At 39.8% G+C, this 11975-nt stretch overlaps 1 long non-coding RNA gene across 1 annotated transcript; it reads right to left on the bottom strand.

Moving 5' to 3' along the window:
• Positions 1–252: 252 nt before the first annotated feature.
• On the bottom strand, positions 253–11773 carry LOC149874872 (uncharacterized). The gene is made up of 3 exons (XR_016439974.1): positions 11705–11773; positions 9765–9898; positions 253–1191 (listed from the first exon to the last, which is right to left on the bottom strand). It is a non-coding gene; the product is annotated as an uncharacterized LOC149874872 (long non-coding RNA).
• Between the last annotated feature and the right edge of the window lie 202 nt (positions 11774–11975).

Genomic DNA, 11975 nt, shown 5'->3' with positions numbered 1-11975 from the left:
GAAAAATCAGAATCTGATCTTAAAGTAAATATCTATAAGAAATATATAGTTATTGGTGGGGGGCCCAACATTCTCACTATTCATGAGTCCTACTCTATTCAGAGAGAGCAGCAGCTAGTTGGTACTTCTGACAAATTAGGCTTTCCTCTGTACAATGTGAAATAGTCTATAAAGTTCAAGAGATGTACAGCATAGCACTACTGTACTGTCATAAGAATAGCCTAAATAAAGAAAACAAAGTTGAAGTTCTGGTACTGAAAAGAGTTTATTAGACATTATAGGTAGGAATATTGCTCATGGAACAGTCCAGATTTCCAATTTCTAATTCCATTCCTGATTAAATGCATCTAGGATGCAATTAGAAGAGAGGCATTTCATACACCTGTTGTAAATAGTATATTCAATATAAATAGTATATTCAAAAGCTCTACAGATGAAAGGAGTAAGGGAGATGGGTAAGTATTCAGAAAGCAAATAACTTCAAGGAGTTTTTTTACATGTATATTGATATAGAAAAGAGCAAGATGAGAGTGAGAGAGAAACTGAGAAAATAATAGGCATGAAGAATACCAGAACATACTATTTTTCAGACAAAGCAGGGTTAGAAGAGGAAAACAAACATAGAATGTATACATTTATGATATAGGAAGGGGAGGGGATTGCCATTTTTCCCTAATTACACTGAATAAAATAATTCCCATTATTGATGATGACAAATTTGTCACAAGTACATGTGGTCCAAGGCCAACTTACAGAAAAAAAAATTATCCAGGGTATGTTCTCAAAAAGAAATTTATTGAACTTTAGTTCTTTACATTTTACTGCTTTCTGAAGGAGGACTGTGTCATAATGTATGCAGGCTGGTGTTTGAACTATAACTTCAAACTCCTTACTTGCTTTTTTCCTTCCTTTCTCAGTCTTGAATATGTAGTTCACTGGGTGCTAATTCAGGTTCCAAAGTCACTCCCAATAAAAGATGCATGTTGAGAATGCATCTACGAGCCTGTGCTTTCTGCCTCAGCATTTTCTAATGTTACAGTTGTTCAATTTTCTTGCTTTCTCAATGCAGCTGAATTCTCTTCAAAATGTAGGGGAGACAATTTATAATGGTATATTTATTTCTGACATTGTTTTCTTTCTTTCCATTCCAAGCCTCTCCAGTGCTTCCCAAACTCATGAAGTAGGTCAGGTCTGATGGGGAAATGGCAATTACAGAAGATTATAAGATTGGAAGGATTTGTTCAGTACTCCTTGCATCATATTTAAACAGATATCTGAAATTCTCACTTGTAAGGAACACATGCTTATCTCTGAGAGTATACACAATTTTTTTGTACACTGAATGACTTGAAAGATTGCAATAACAGATACTGAAGTCTGTGGACGCTAGAATGTAAAATGGTGATTTTTACTGAAAAAGGTTTAGGAGATTTGTATCAAAGAGAATCTGACATTTTATTTTAACTTCTTATGTTATTTTCTAATATAGCATCACAGGAAGCTGCTGCAAAATGATTTTTAAAGGGCACACCATCATTCAAATAAATCCTCATTATTACTGATAGGTGCTACAAATAGAGTGTGTTCCCAAATATCATTAAAAAGGTCATTTTCACATAATAACAAATAAGCCTATGCTGAGCAGCCACTATCTAGCTCACGGCTGTTCTTTCTACAGCCATTTCATGAATGAAAGACAAAACAAATGGTGGAAGGGTAAGGGACAAAACGAAAGGATCTTACATAAACATAAACATGTTCCCTCTACTATTATATACCTTAGGCATCCAAGGAAATGAGGTGTCAGATTTAATATTGTCATCCTTAATAGTCCAGTTAAGGGTGATTCCATTACACGTTTTATTTTAAAGGGTTTATTTACTAGTTTTTAAAATTTGCTGTAGGCTAAATCTTTTATACAAACTTCAGAGATACCTTGTCCTTATCATTCCCATCACTCTTCAAAAAGTAGTATGCGAACTATATTGTAACAGTGAATGTTTTAAGGAAACTGAGTTATTTTTCAGTAATGATATTTTTGGTTTTTTTTTAACTGAACATATTTGTGACTAAAATAGCCTGTGATATTCTGATTGACATGTCTATCTTATTTTATTTTATCACTTGTAGAAATAAGAAAGGAAGCCACATACGTTCTAGAGGATACTTATTAGTTAATACCAAATAAAAGAAGTGTATATCCAAGATACTTGAAATCATTACATTTGTATGAAAATTGGTTCAAGACCAGTGGTGGGTCGGCAGTAGTAGTAATAGGCATCTGTCTGCCTCATGAGACAATAGAATGACACTGAGTGAGACATCAGCTTATTGAATGTAATCCTTGCTTGAAAGATAAAGCAGAGCTGGAGTGACCTCTCCAGACCACAAACACCTGGTTAGCGTACATGGTGGTGGGTTAAATTGTCACAAATTCATATGACAAATATTACCATGTTCTCTGTCACTGGAATTGATTTTTCTACTGGACTCTTTAAAGAAAATAACTTACATATTATGGTTCTGTGCTTGTGTTAAATGTGATTCTAGAATGATGAGACTATTCATAATATATTATGGTTTTATTACATATAATATAAATTTGAAAAAAAGAAAAAATATGACATCTTCAGTTCTTCTTGGAAAAGTATATTGCCTATATATCTTCTATATGAGTTGCAAGTTTTGGTTATCTTGAAACCACTAGCCAAACTTCTGCTACTAACAATTTTCTGGGCAGGATGAGTCCTTTAATCTAAACCTTTTAAATGATATTTCATCTCAATCATAACATTCATCTAAATTTTAAAGACTTTCTTTTTGTTTTCTAGTGTTAATTTTAGCAATGTCCTTATTAAAATAAGAAATGTAGAGCTAGATCTAATTTGGTTAGAAAACAAGGGAAACATTATTGGGAAATAAATTATACTCAAGTGCAATCATAATTGGCTAGGTAGCAGTTATTTCTGCATTTGGAGCTGCACCTGAACAGCAGGTAAAGCCCACATAGTATACATGAAATTGTACTATAATCTCAGTTCCTCTTCTGTGCAGCCCAATTACAGATGAAAAGTTTACTCACAGACTTCTGGGGATCAAAATTCTATTTATTTTCTGACAATGCTATCCAGACCAACCTGTTGTAAACCTAGATAAGCTGTGGACTATAGCTACAAATTTTAATTTGCAGCACTGCTAGTTTATTTTCCTCTGGTGCATTATTGGCTTTTATGTTAATATTGACAGTGGCTTGGTGTTTTTCTTATTATCATTTTCCTTATGGTACTATTTGACACATTACAGCATTTTATAATTTCTCTATGCCACAGATAAGCATGTGGAGAGCTGAGAAACAATATTCATTCTTACTGGTTCTACATTATATTGATCTTCTTTCTTTATCTTGCTTTTCTTCAGATATTCAGTTTATACCTTAAAAATATGATATGCCATAAGTCCCTTTCTTGTATTACATTCAGATAGTTTTAAATGGCAAAGCACTACAATACCTACTCAGGTTAATATTTGTGTTATTTTGTTCTGAACTGCAGAATATTGGTATGACAGTAAAAGAAAAGGTAATTTTTTTCTTAGAATAAAGATTTGTCCAAGAAATTATCTCTGTAAGAAAGGGTTACTGTTTCAGAAGAAATGGGTAGAACCGTAGAAGACACATAGCATTTTGGTATAGTATATCAGTGACCATCTGGGGGCAGATCTAAAATATTTCTTTGCTTGAGTTCCTCCACTTAAGTATCTAAAAATATGACACCTTGATAGCATTAAAAGCCTAGTTACCTGGAGGTGACTACCTGCAGGTACCATCCAGAATGCCTAGCTGAGGGGCTGGCAACATACAGCCTGTGGCAGAAGGCCACCTCTGTTTCTCCCCAAAAACTCTGCTCTGTAACAGCTTGGTAAGGATGGGCCCAGCAGAAAATACACACCTTACCCTATTGCTTTAGGCAACCTGAGCTGGCTACATTCCTGAGGGAGTGGGGAAACCTGCTCCCTCTGCCTATGTGACTGGCATTTCATACCTGGTTGAGGGGCTCCCTGGGGAGCTGGGAACTGCCAGTCTGCCCACAACTAGTGATGAATTTCAACTTGGTTGGCTGACAGCCAACTGGTGCTGGCCTCCATTGGACCAAGTAAATGAGGCCACAATGGCTATATAACTTAAGGACTGCCCAGGAGGAGGGGGCAGCAGCCATGAGGAAGACTCAGAGACAGCGAAGAGTTGGACCATCTGAAACTTGCCCTCTCTCTCAAAACTCATGATCAAGGAACTTCCTGCCTCCAGAGGGAATCTCTACCTGCCTCTGGATGATAATTGTGAATAAGCTACCCAAGATCTAACTAGATGTGTAGTTTGTAGTAACTCAAATGAGTTATCAAAGGTTACCCAGCCATGCCAGTTTGCTCTATGGGATTTTTCTGATATTGCTCTACCCTGTACCCTATTGCAACCTTACCCCTTGTAACCAATAAATTTCTCTTTTGTACCTAGAGTGGGAGACTTATTGGGAGTGAGTCTAGATTATGTCTTGTGGTCCCCTTGGTTCGACTGACTAAGGGAGACCACTACTTGTGCTTCTGACTGAGGGAAGCACCCCTAAGTGCTTGAAGTGAGTCAGGTACCCTTGAGGGCTACTAGGCCTGTGTTACCCAGGGGATGCAGAGCCAGAATCAAGCCCAGCCCTGGGTGGTGGCAGTATTACCCTCAGACTAGAGAATGTGCTTCAGGAAGGGAGTCAGCCAGACGTGAGGCATCCCCAGGGAGGCACTCGGAGCTTGGAAGATGGTCGGGTACAGTGGGGTAGCTGGCTCAACGCAGGAGCTCCCCCTACTAGCCTGCCACACAACTGAGGTGCCAGATCCAGCCCATGGTGCCACTGAATCTGGCCTCTAACTAGGATTTGCCTGTGCCCACACCCTCACTGATGCTGGGGCCAGGCAGCAATGAGATGTGCCAGGGACAGGCAGCTTCCAGCTGTACAGCGCTGCTGTCACTTAGCCTCTTCCCTCCCCACACACAAACTTTCCAGTTGGTGGGCGCTGCTCAGGAGCCAGTACGATTATAGTTGAGCCAAAACTATAACTGGAAGGTGAGAGTTGGGAGGGAAGGAAGAAGTGGCAAGAGCATGGACACAGTTTGTAGCTCTCCAGCCTTGGGACAGAAAGTGGGACAGGTAGTTTCTGAGCCGTTATCAGCCTGAGGAAACTCAAACCATATTTCTTACATTCCAGAAGAATGTTCATACCACTAGACTATGTGGTAGTTGAGGCAATGACAGCTTCCACCCTTCTTTTGGAAGCTGGGTACTTAGGGTGTGAAGACTGCATGACGGAAAACAGTCTGTGGGTAGGTACATCTACATGAAATGCTACATTGCTGTAGCAATGAGCTACAGTAACATAGCTCATCACAATAGCAATGTAACATTGGCAGGCATGAACCATGATGCCACTGCTATTGCAAAGTTGCAATGAGCTACTGCACAGTATCACATTGCTAATGTGCAGTAGGGTTGGAAACAACCCATATACCACAGGGACAGCACAGTACCAGCAGTTACTGCGCAGTCATTTAGTACTTGTCAAAGCAAGTAACAACTGTGTAGTCAGGTACACGTATAGACATGCCAACTGAGAAGGCCATTCCACAGGAAAGGTAAAGTCCTGAGTTCTGATCGTTGCTAGTGGAACGTTTTGTGGTTTTGTTGTAAAGAGGTTTATTTTAAGCTTTTTTTGAAACCTCTTGAATAGAGATGTTTTCCTGATTCAGGGATATAATTTGTAATCTAAAATTTGCTTTAAGCTAAATCTGGGATATAATGAATGGCAGTTCCCTTTTCACTTAGTCCACAATTTTATTTGCCACCCCTCTCCCCGCACCCATTTACCAGGTCCAATGGAGGTCAGCATCTGTTGGCTGTCAGCCAACCAATTTGAAATGCATCACTAGTTGCTGGGCAGACTGGCAGTTCCCAGCTCCCCAGGGAGCCCAAGACCCTCACCCAGGTATGTGATGCCAGTCACATAGGAAGAGGGAGCAGGTTTCCCCCCTCCCTCAGGAATGTATCCAGCTCAGGTTACCTAAACAGATAAGGTAAGGTATGTAGCCTCTGCAAGGCCCATCTTAACCAAATTGTCACAGAGCAGAGTTTTTGGGGAGAAACAGAGGTGGCCTTCTGCCACTGTGCATATACTGCAATGCAGAAGAACAGCAAATACTATCCTTACAGGAAATGGGCCTATGCATACTCTATAACTGAGAGCATAATGCTGTAGGTTGGTGGATCCCTTAGGTGGGCACAAATCTAAGGGCATATTCTTAGCTGATATAAAACCTTTACAGTTGCATTGATTTCAATAGGACTATAAATGTTTATACTAGCTGAGAATAATCCCCTCTGATTTTTTTTTCCTGATATTCTGACGTAATTTGTTTCTGTTCAAGATTCAACATTTCTCACCTCTTTTGAGTTTAAATGAACACTTAACAGTGTTACTTGTTATAATATTGTCTTTGGGTTGTCTTTGAAATTTTGGGTGATTTATCTTTCTGTAGCAGATTCTGATGTGATGACTGTGAAAAACATTGTATGAATTTCTATTGTGAATGCCAACACATATTTTTCTTTGCAAATATTCACAGATATGGCTATTTTATTATTCATAGATATTGATCACTGGCATTTTTCTCTTACTTAACAAGTTTACATAGAAAAACACTGTATTATTAAATTGTACTTTATCTTATTCTCTGTCAAACATATCAAAAAAAGTAGGCAATGTATCTGGGGTGGCTTCTGTCAATAATGTTCTTCTAGATATCATGATGAATATGATGAAGCTTGGATCAGCTGAATATGGATCACCTTATAGACATTTGCAAACTTAATTTCCTTTGCTTCTAACACTATTGCTGCTTATCCTGCTGTAGTGGGGTTAATAACATAGCAAAGTCAGAGGCTTCATAATTTAAAATTTAGAACAATAGAAAAAAGCTGGCAGTTGGCCTGAAAAATCTGTGGATAAAAGGAATAATCAATAACTGGGGGAATAAATGAGGAAAATAAATAGGATTCTCTGTCTAAGTAAGTAGTAGTATTCTCTGACTAAATGTCATATCTAAGGTGCCAAGGGATAAATGTGTAAATGTCAGGAAAGAAGCTGAACTTATCAGGTGGGTCTCACAATAAAAAATAATTAATAGTTTTGAAAATGTCTATTTAATTGGAAAATATGGTCATGGCATGACAAAGTGTATTGTTTATTTAATACTGTGAGAAATTACTTGCAAAGCCAAAGAAAAAAAGAAGACCAATTCCCTGACTCAGTTTTATGAATGGGAATAGGCAGAGAGGAGGAAAATAGGCAGAGAGGAGGGTTTACTGACATTTTCCTCTGACCTCTTGCTCTTTTTTTCTCTTCATTTCCATGGAAAAAGTCTGAGGTTGTATTTATCCTGAGGTCATATTTATTCATATGAGTGAATACGTCACATGCTCTGATTAGGAAACCTGTTTGTTTGACTATCCCTTTCCTGTCCTGATATAGGTGTGTATCATAGAATCAGTATAAACCTTAACATAGCATCAAGCAAAAGTGGGACAATGCTGCAAAGTAACATTCATACTTCCCTTTACACAGGTTTACACAAATACATAAAAGCAGGGGTAGAAGAAGAGATTCAGACAGATCTTAGAAAAGGGTTAAAGAAAAGCACATAGGCCCCATCTACATGTGCAGATAAATGTGCAATACAGTCTGTTATGATCCACATATTAGAACCTCCTGCCATGCCATGTGTTCACAGAAAGAGATGAAATTGTGAGATATAAATTAGATCTCATCACATCTTATTGCTGATGCAGGTGAAGCCTGATCCTGGACTCATACTGCAGCAGGAAAAAGCAAGCTATAATGACTGCCCCCTCATTTGAGGAGCTCCCCACTATGGAGATGCCCTACATACACCTGGGCCCCAGGACATCATGGCTGCCACAATCTCCAGGGTTTGTGGGTGCATGAAATCCCCATGAGTTTTCCATTTATTTCTTTTTTTTCACAAATGTGAGTCACTTAAAAATATGATCTAATTGGTAAACCATTTGTTTAGCAGGTAGATGACCCAGCCATTAATTCTGACCATCAAGATTTGAACCTAGAGGAGGAGAGCCTTCTCACTTTTTTCCTTACTGATATATTATAAGTAGCTAACAATCAATTTCTCTGCTCTCATCAAGCAGAAATGGTATAAGCTTGGACTTCTTGCTTTACATCAAAGTGCTCAAACCACCAAGCAATGGGACAGACATTGCTCAGAGCTTTCCTATTTCTCTGCCTTGAGGATGGTACACTTGAAAGCATAGGTAGAGGAAGAAAAAAAAATTTGGGAGGGGCTGAGCTCCAAACACACACCCATGGGAATATCTGAATGGAGATGGGAAAAGGCTAATGGAGAGCAGCATGGCACAGTGCTATACAGTGCCACGCTGCCCCGGCCCTGGCCCCAGTCACCTCCTGACCCTAACCATGTCATCCCCATGGCTACACTGGCCATGGCTGTCTCCCAGCCCCAGCCATGACAGTCCCAGCCCGAGGAGCCTCCTGGCTGCACTGGTACAGCTGCTGCATCAGCTCCAGCTGCCTCTCTACCCTGGCCAACACATTCCAACCCATCTCATGCACATACTAATTTGGTCATAGAATCATAGAATTGAATCATAGAATCAAATGAGTCGGAAGGGACCTGGACAAATCAACTAGTCCGACCCCTGCCATGGGCAGGAAGGAGCACTGGGGCTGACAGGGGTCATAAGACCCCAGCCAGGTGCCTATCCAGTCTCCAGGGAAGATGAGAGCACCACCTCTCTGGCCACCCTTACAGTGAAGTAGTTCTTCCTAATATCTAACCTAAACCTATCCTCCCTCAGCTTGTGGCCATTGTTCCTGGTGACTCCAAGGGGGGCCCTGGTGAGCAGACTTTCCCCGAGTCCCTGCTGGTGACCCCAATATAGCTGTAGGCAGCCACAAGATCCCCCCTTAGTCTCCTCTTGAGGAGACTGAAGAGATTCAGGTCCCTCAGCCTCTCCTCATAGGGCTGGCTACAGAGGCCCTCAACCATATGAGTGGCCCTCATCTGGACCCTCTCCAGGTTCTCCACGTCCTTCTTGAAGTGTGGCGCCCAGAACTGGACACAGTGCTCCAGCTGCAGCCTGACCAGCACTGCATAGAGGGGGAGCAAGACCTCTCTGGACCTGTTAGTGATGCTCCTGTTGATGCATGACAGGGTGGGGTTGGCTCTGCCTATTGCTTTGTCGCACTGGCGACTCATATTCATCTTGGAGTCAACCATGACTCCAAGATCCCTCTCTGCCTCTGTGCTGCTGAGAGGGTCAGCCCCTAGCCTATAACCATAATGCTGGTTCCCTCTCCCCAGGTGCAGCACCCTGCGCTTGTCCTTGTTGAACCGCATCCTGTTCAGATCCGCCCACTTCTCTAACCTATCCAGATCTGCCTGGATGTGGTCCCTGCCTGCCGGTGTATTCAGTTTGCCCCACAGCTTGGTGTCATCAGCGAACTTGTACAGGGTGCTCTTCACACCCTCATCCAGGTCGCTAATGAAGATGTTGAACAGCACCAGCCCAAGGACCTAGCCCTGGGGGACTCCGCTGCCCACACCCTCCCAGGTTGACATCAACCCATCCACCACCACTCTCTGGGTGCACCCCTGGAGCCAGTTTGCCACTCACATGACCGTGCATTTGTTAATGCCGCAGTCCCTCAGCTTGCCCACCAGAATTGGGTGGAACACTGTGTCGAAGGCCTTCTGGAAGTCCAAGAAGATGATATCGACTTCTTCCTTCCCATCTGAGCTCTTTGTTACCTGGTCATAGAAAGAGACCAGGTTAGTCAGGTAGGATCGGCCTTGCATGAATCCATGCTGGTTACCCATCAACATCACTTCCCCTGCAGGGCTCTGACAAATGTGGTCCTTGATAATTTTTTCAAAGACCTTCCCCATGATAGAAGTGAGGCTGACTGGCCTGTAGTTGCCAAGCTCTTCCTTCCTCCCCTTCTTGAAAATAGGGACCACATTGGCCCTTTTCCAGTCCTCAAGGACTTGGCCTAAGCACCAGGAGTCCACGAACAGCCTTGCCAATGGCTCTGCAATGACACCAGCCAATTCCCTCGGCACCCACGGATGAAGATCATCTGGGCCCAGCGACTTGGACACATCTAAGCCCTCCAGGTTATCCTTAACTAGGTCTGAATAATCCTTAACTAGGAGAAGGCCTGGTCATTCCAGGCCTTCTCCTAATTTGGTCTGTTCCCCCAAAACTGGGACACAGGCCCCACTGGTCTGGAGCTTTGTTAGCTGGTGTCACTTTTATCTTATTTTATGGACAGTATAGTACATAGTCCCTCAGACTGTTTTTTAAACTATGTGTTCTTTTTGACCTTGTTGTCTTATACAGCCTGTCTGCTTTCAAGGCTGTGATCTTGTGTGACTGTGAGATCCAAACTCTTTAAAAATCAATTAACCCCTGCTACCCATCTTGAACTCTTTTAATGCATATAACTATACCTATAAGACAATTCCCTGAAACAAGCCTTTAAATACCATTTTCTAAGTCAACAGTGCTCTTGCTAACTAGAATAAGTTAGAACAGACACGCTAGTCCATATTACAGTGACACATTTTACTCTATTGAAGTACCTTTCGAGATAATACTTTAGATTAACAAATCTTAGTATAATCTTTAAAAGTACACTGTATTTTGAGGGGGAACTATCAGCAGAATATGCAGATTCCAATTTCAATTACATAAATATAAAAGCATATTTTATATTTTTATTTTATATTATACTTCTATATCTGTGCTTGCCTTATGAATTAAATTAAATTATTTTTTTCCCCTGTTGATAAATTAAACACATTTTTTTTTAAGTGGAAGAGTAGTCTAAAAATATTTAGAGAAATATATCTGTACTATCTAGACTGTAATTATAACAAATTGATGCCAGATAATTTCTTTTAAAATACCAGAAAATAAGCATTTAATGATTTTAGGGATCACAGTTTTAAGCTTTTTATTAGCTTCTCAATTCATAACTCCTTATTCATTTTCAATATATGCTCTTGTAATTACTTTTTTCTGAGTTAGATACAATTAGGATTATAGTGTTATAACATATGGTAACAGATTAAAAACTTTAGGCCTAAATTATAGACCTATCATATATCTAGAATTATTCCAAAGTTATTCTTCATTTATTCTATTCTAATCAAGGCCAGAATGCATCCTATCATAAATGCTGGTGTGTTATAGCCCTTGAGACCATTTTATAGGCTCATTTGAAAAAAATAAAAGTACAATGTGCCCGCAAGCCTAGTAAACATATTTATATTTTTGTTTTAATTTAAATCTTGTAAGTTTAAAAGAGAAGATAATAAATGAAAAAAAACTGTGAAAAAAAGTTTAATTTTTTGAGAAATGCAAACATGCTTTGAATTTCCAAAACCCTCTGAAAAATGTGTATGTACAATTAATCATGGATAACTCAATGAAAATATTTGAACATTGTGTAAATAGCAGCTAAAATTTAAAAAGGATGGCTAAGTAATTAAAGGAAGATTAAATAAGTAATAAAGAATTTGAGAAATGTTTTAGTTATAATAAATTGACACCTTTTTCTTCACTGAAGTCTTCTCAATACCTTATAGAGAGAATGCTGTGTTCAGCTTTGGCTCCCTTACCTGAAACATATAAATAGATGAGATTAAGAGGACATGAAAACAATGAAGATGAGTAGAACTATGAGGGAAATTGAACAAATCAGGTTAAGCCTAAAAACCAAGCAAATTAGAAGTTTTTGATTGAAGTGCTTAGATTATTAGAGCATAACATATATTAATTCACTACTTCAACATTAACTCGTAATTTTAAAAAAAGTTTACA

This window comes from Crocodylus siamensis, chromosome 1 (assembly GCF_052110815.1).
Source record: "Crocodylus siamensis isolate JL-2025a chromosome 1, ASM5211081v1, whole genome shotgun sequence".
Lineage (NCBI taxonomy): Eukaryota > Metazoa > Chordata > Crocodylia > Crocodylidae > Crocodylus > Crocodylus siamensis.
This window is presented reverse-complemented; position numbering and strand designations above follow the sequence as displayed.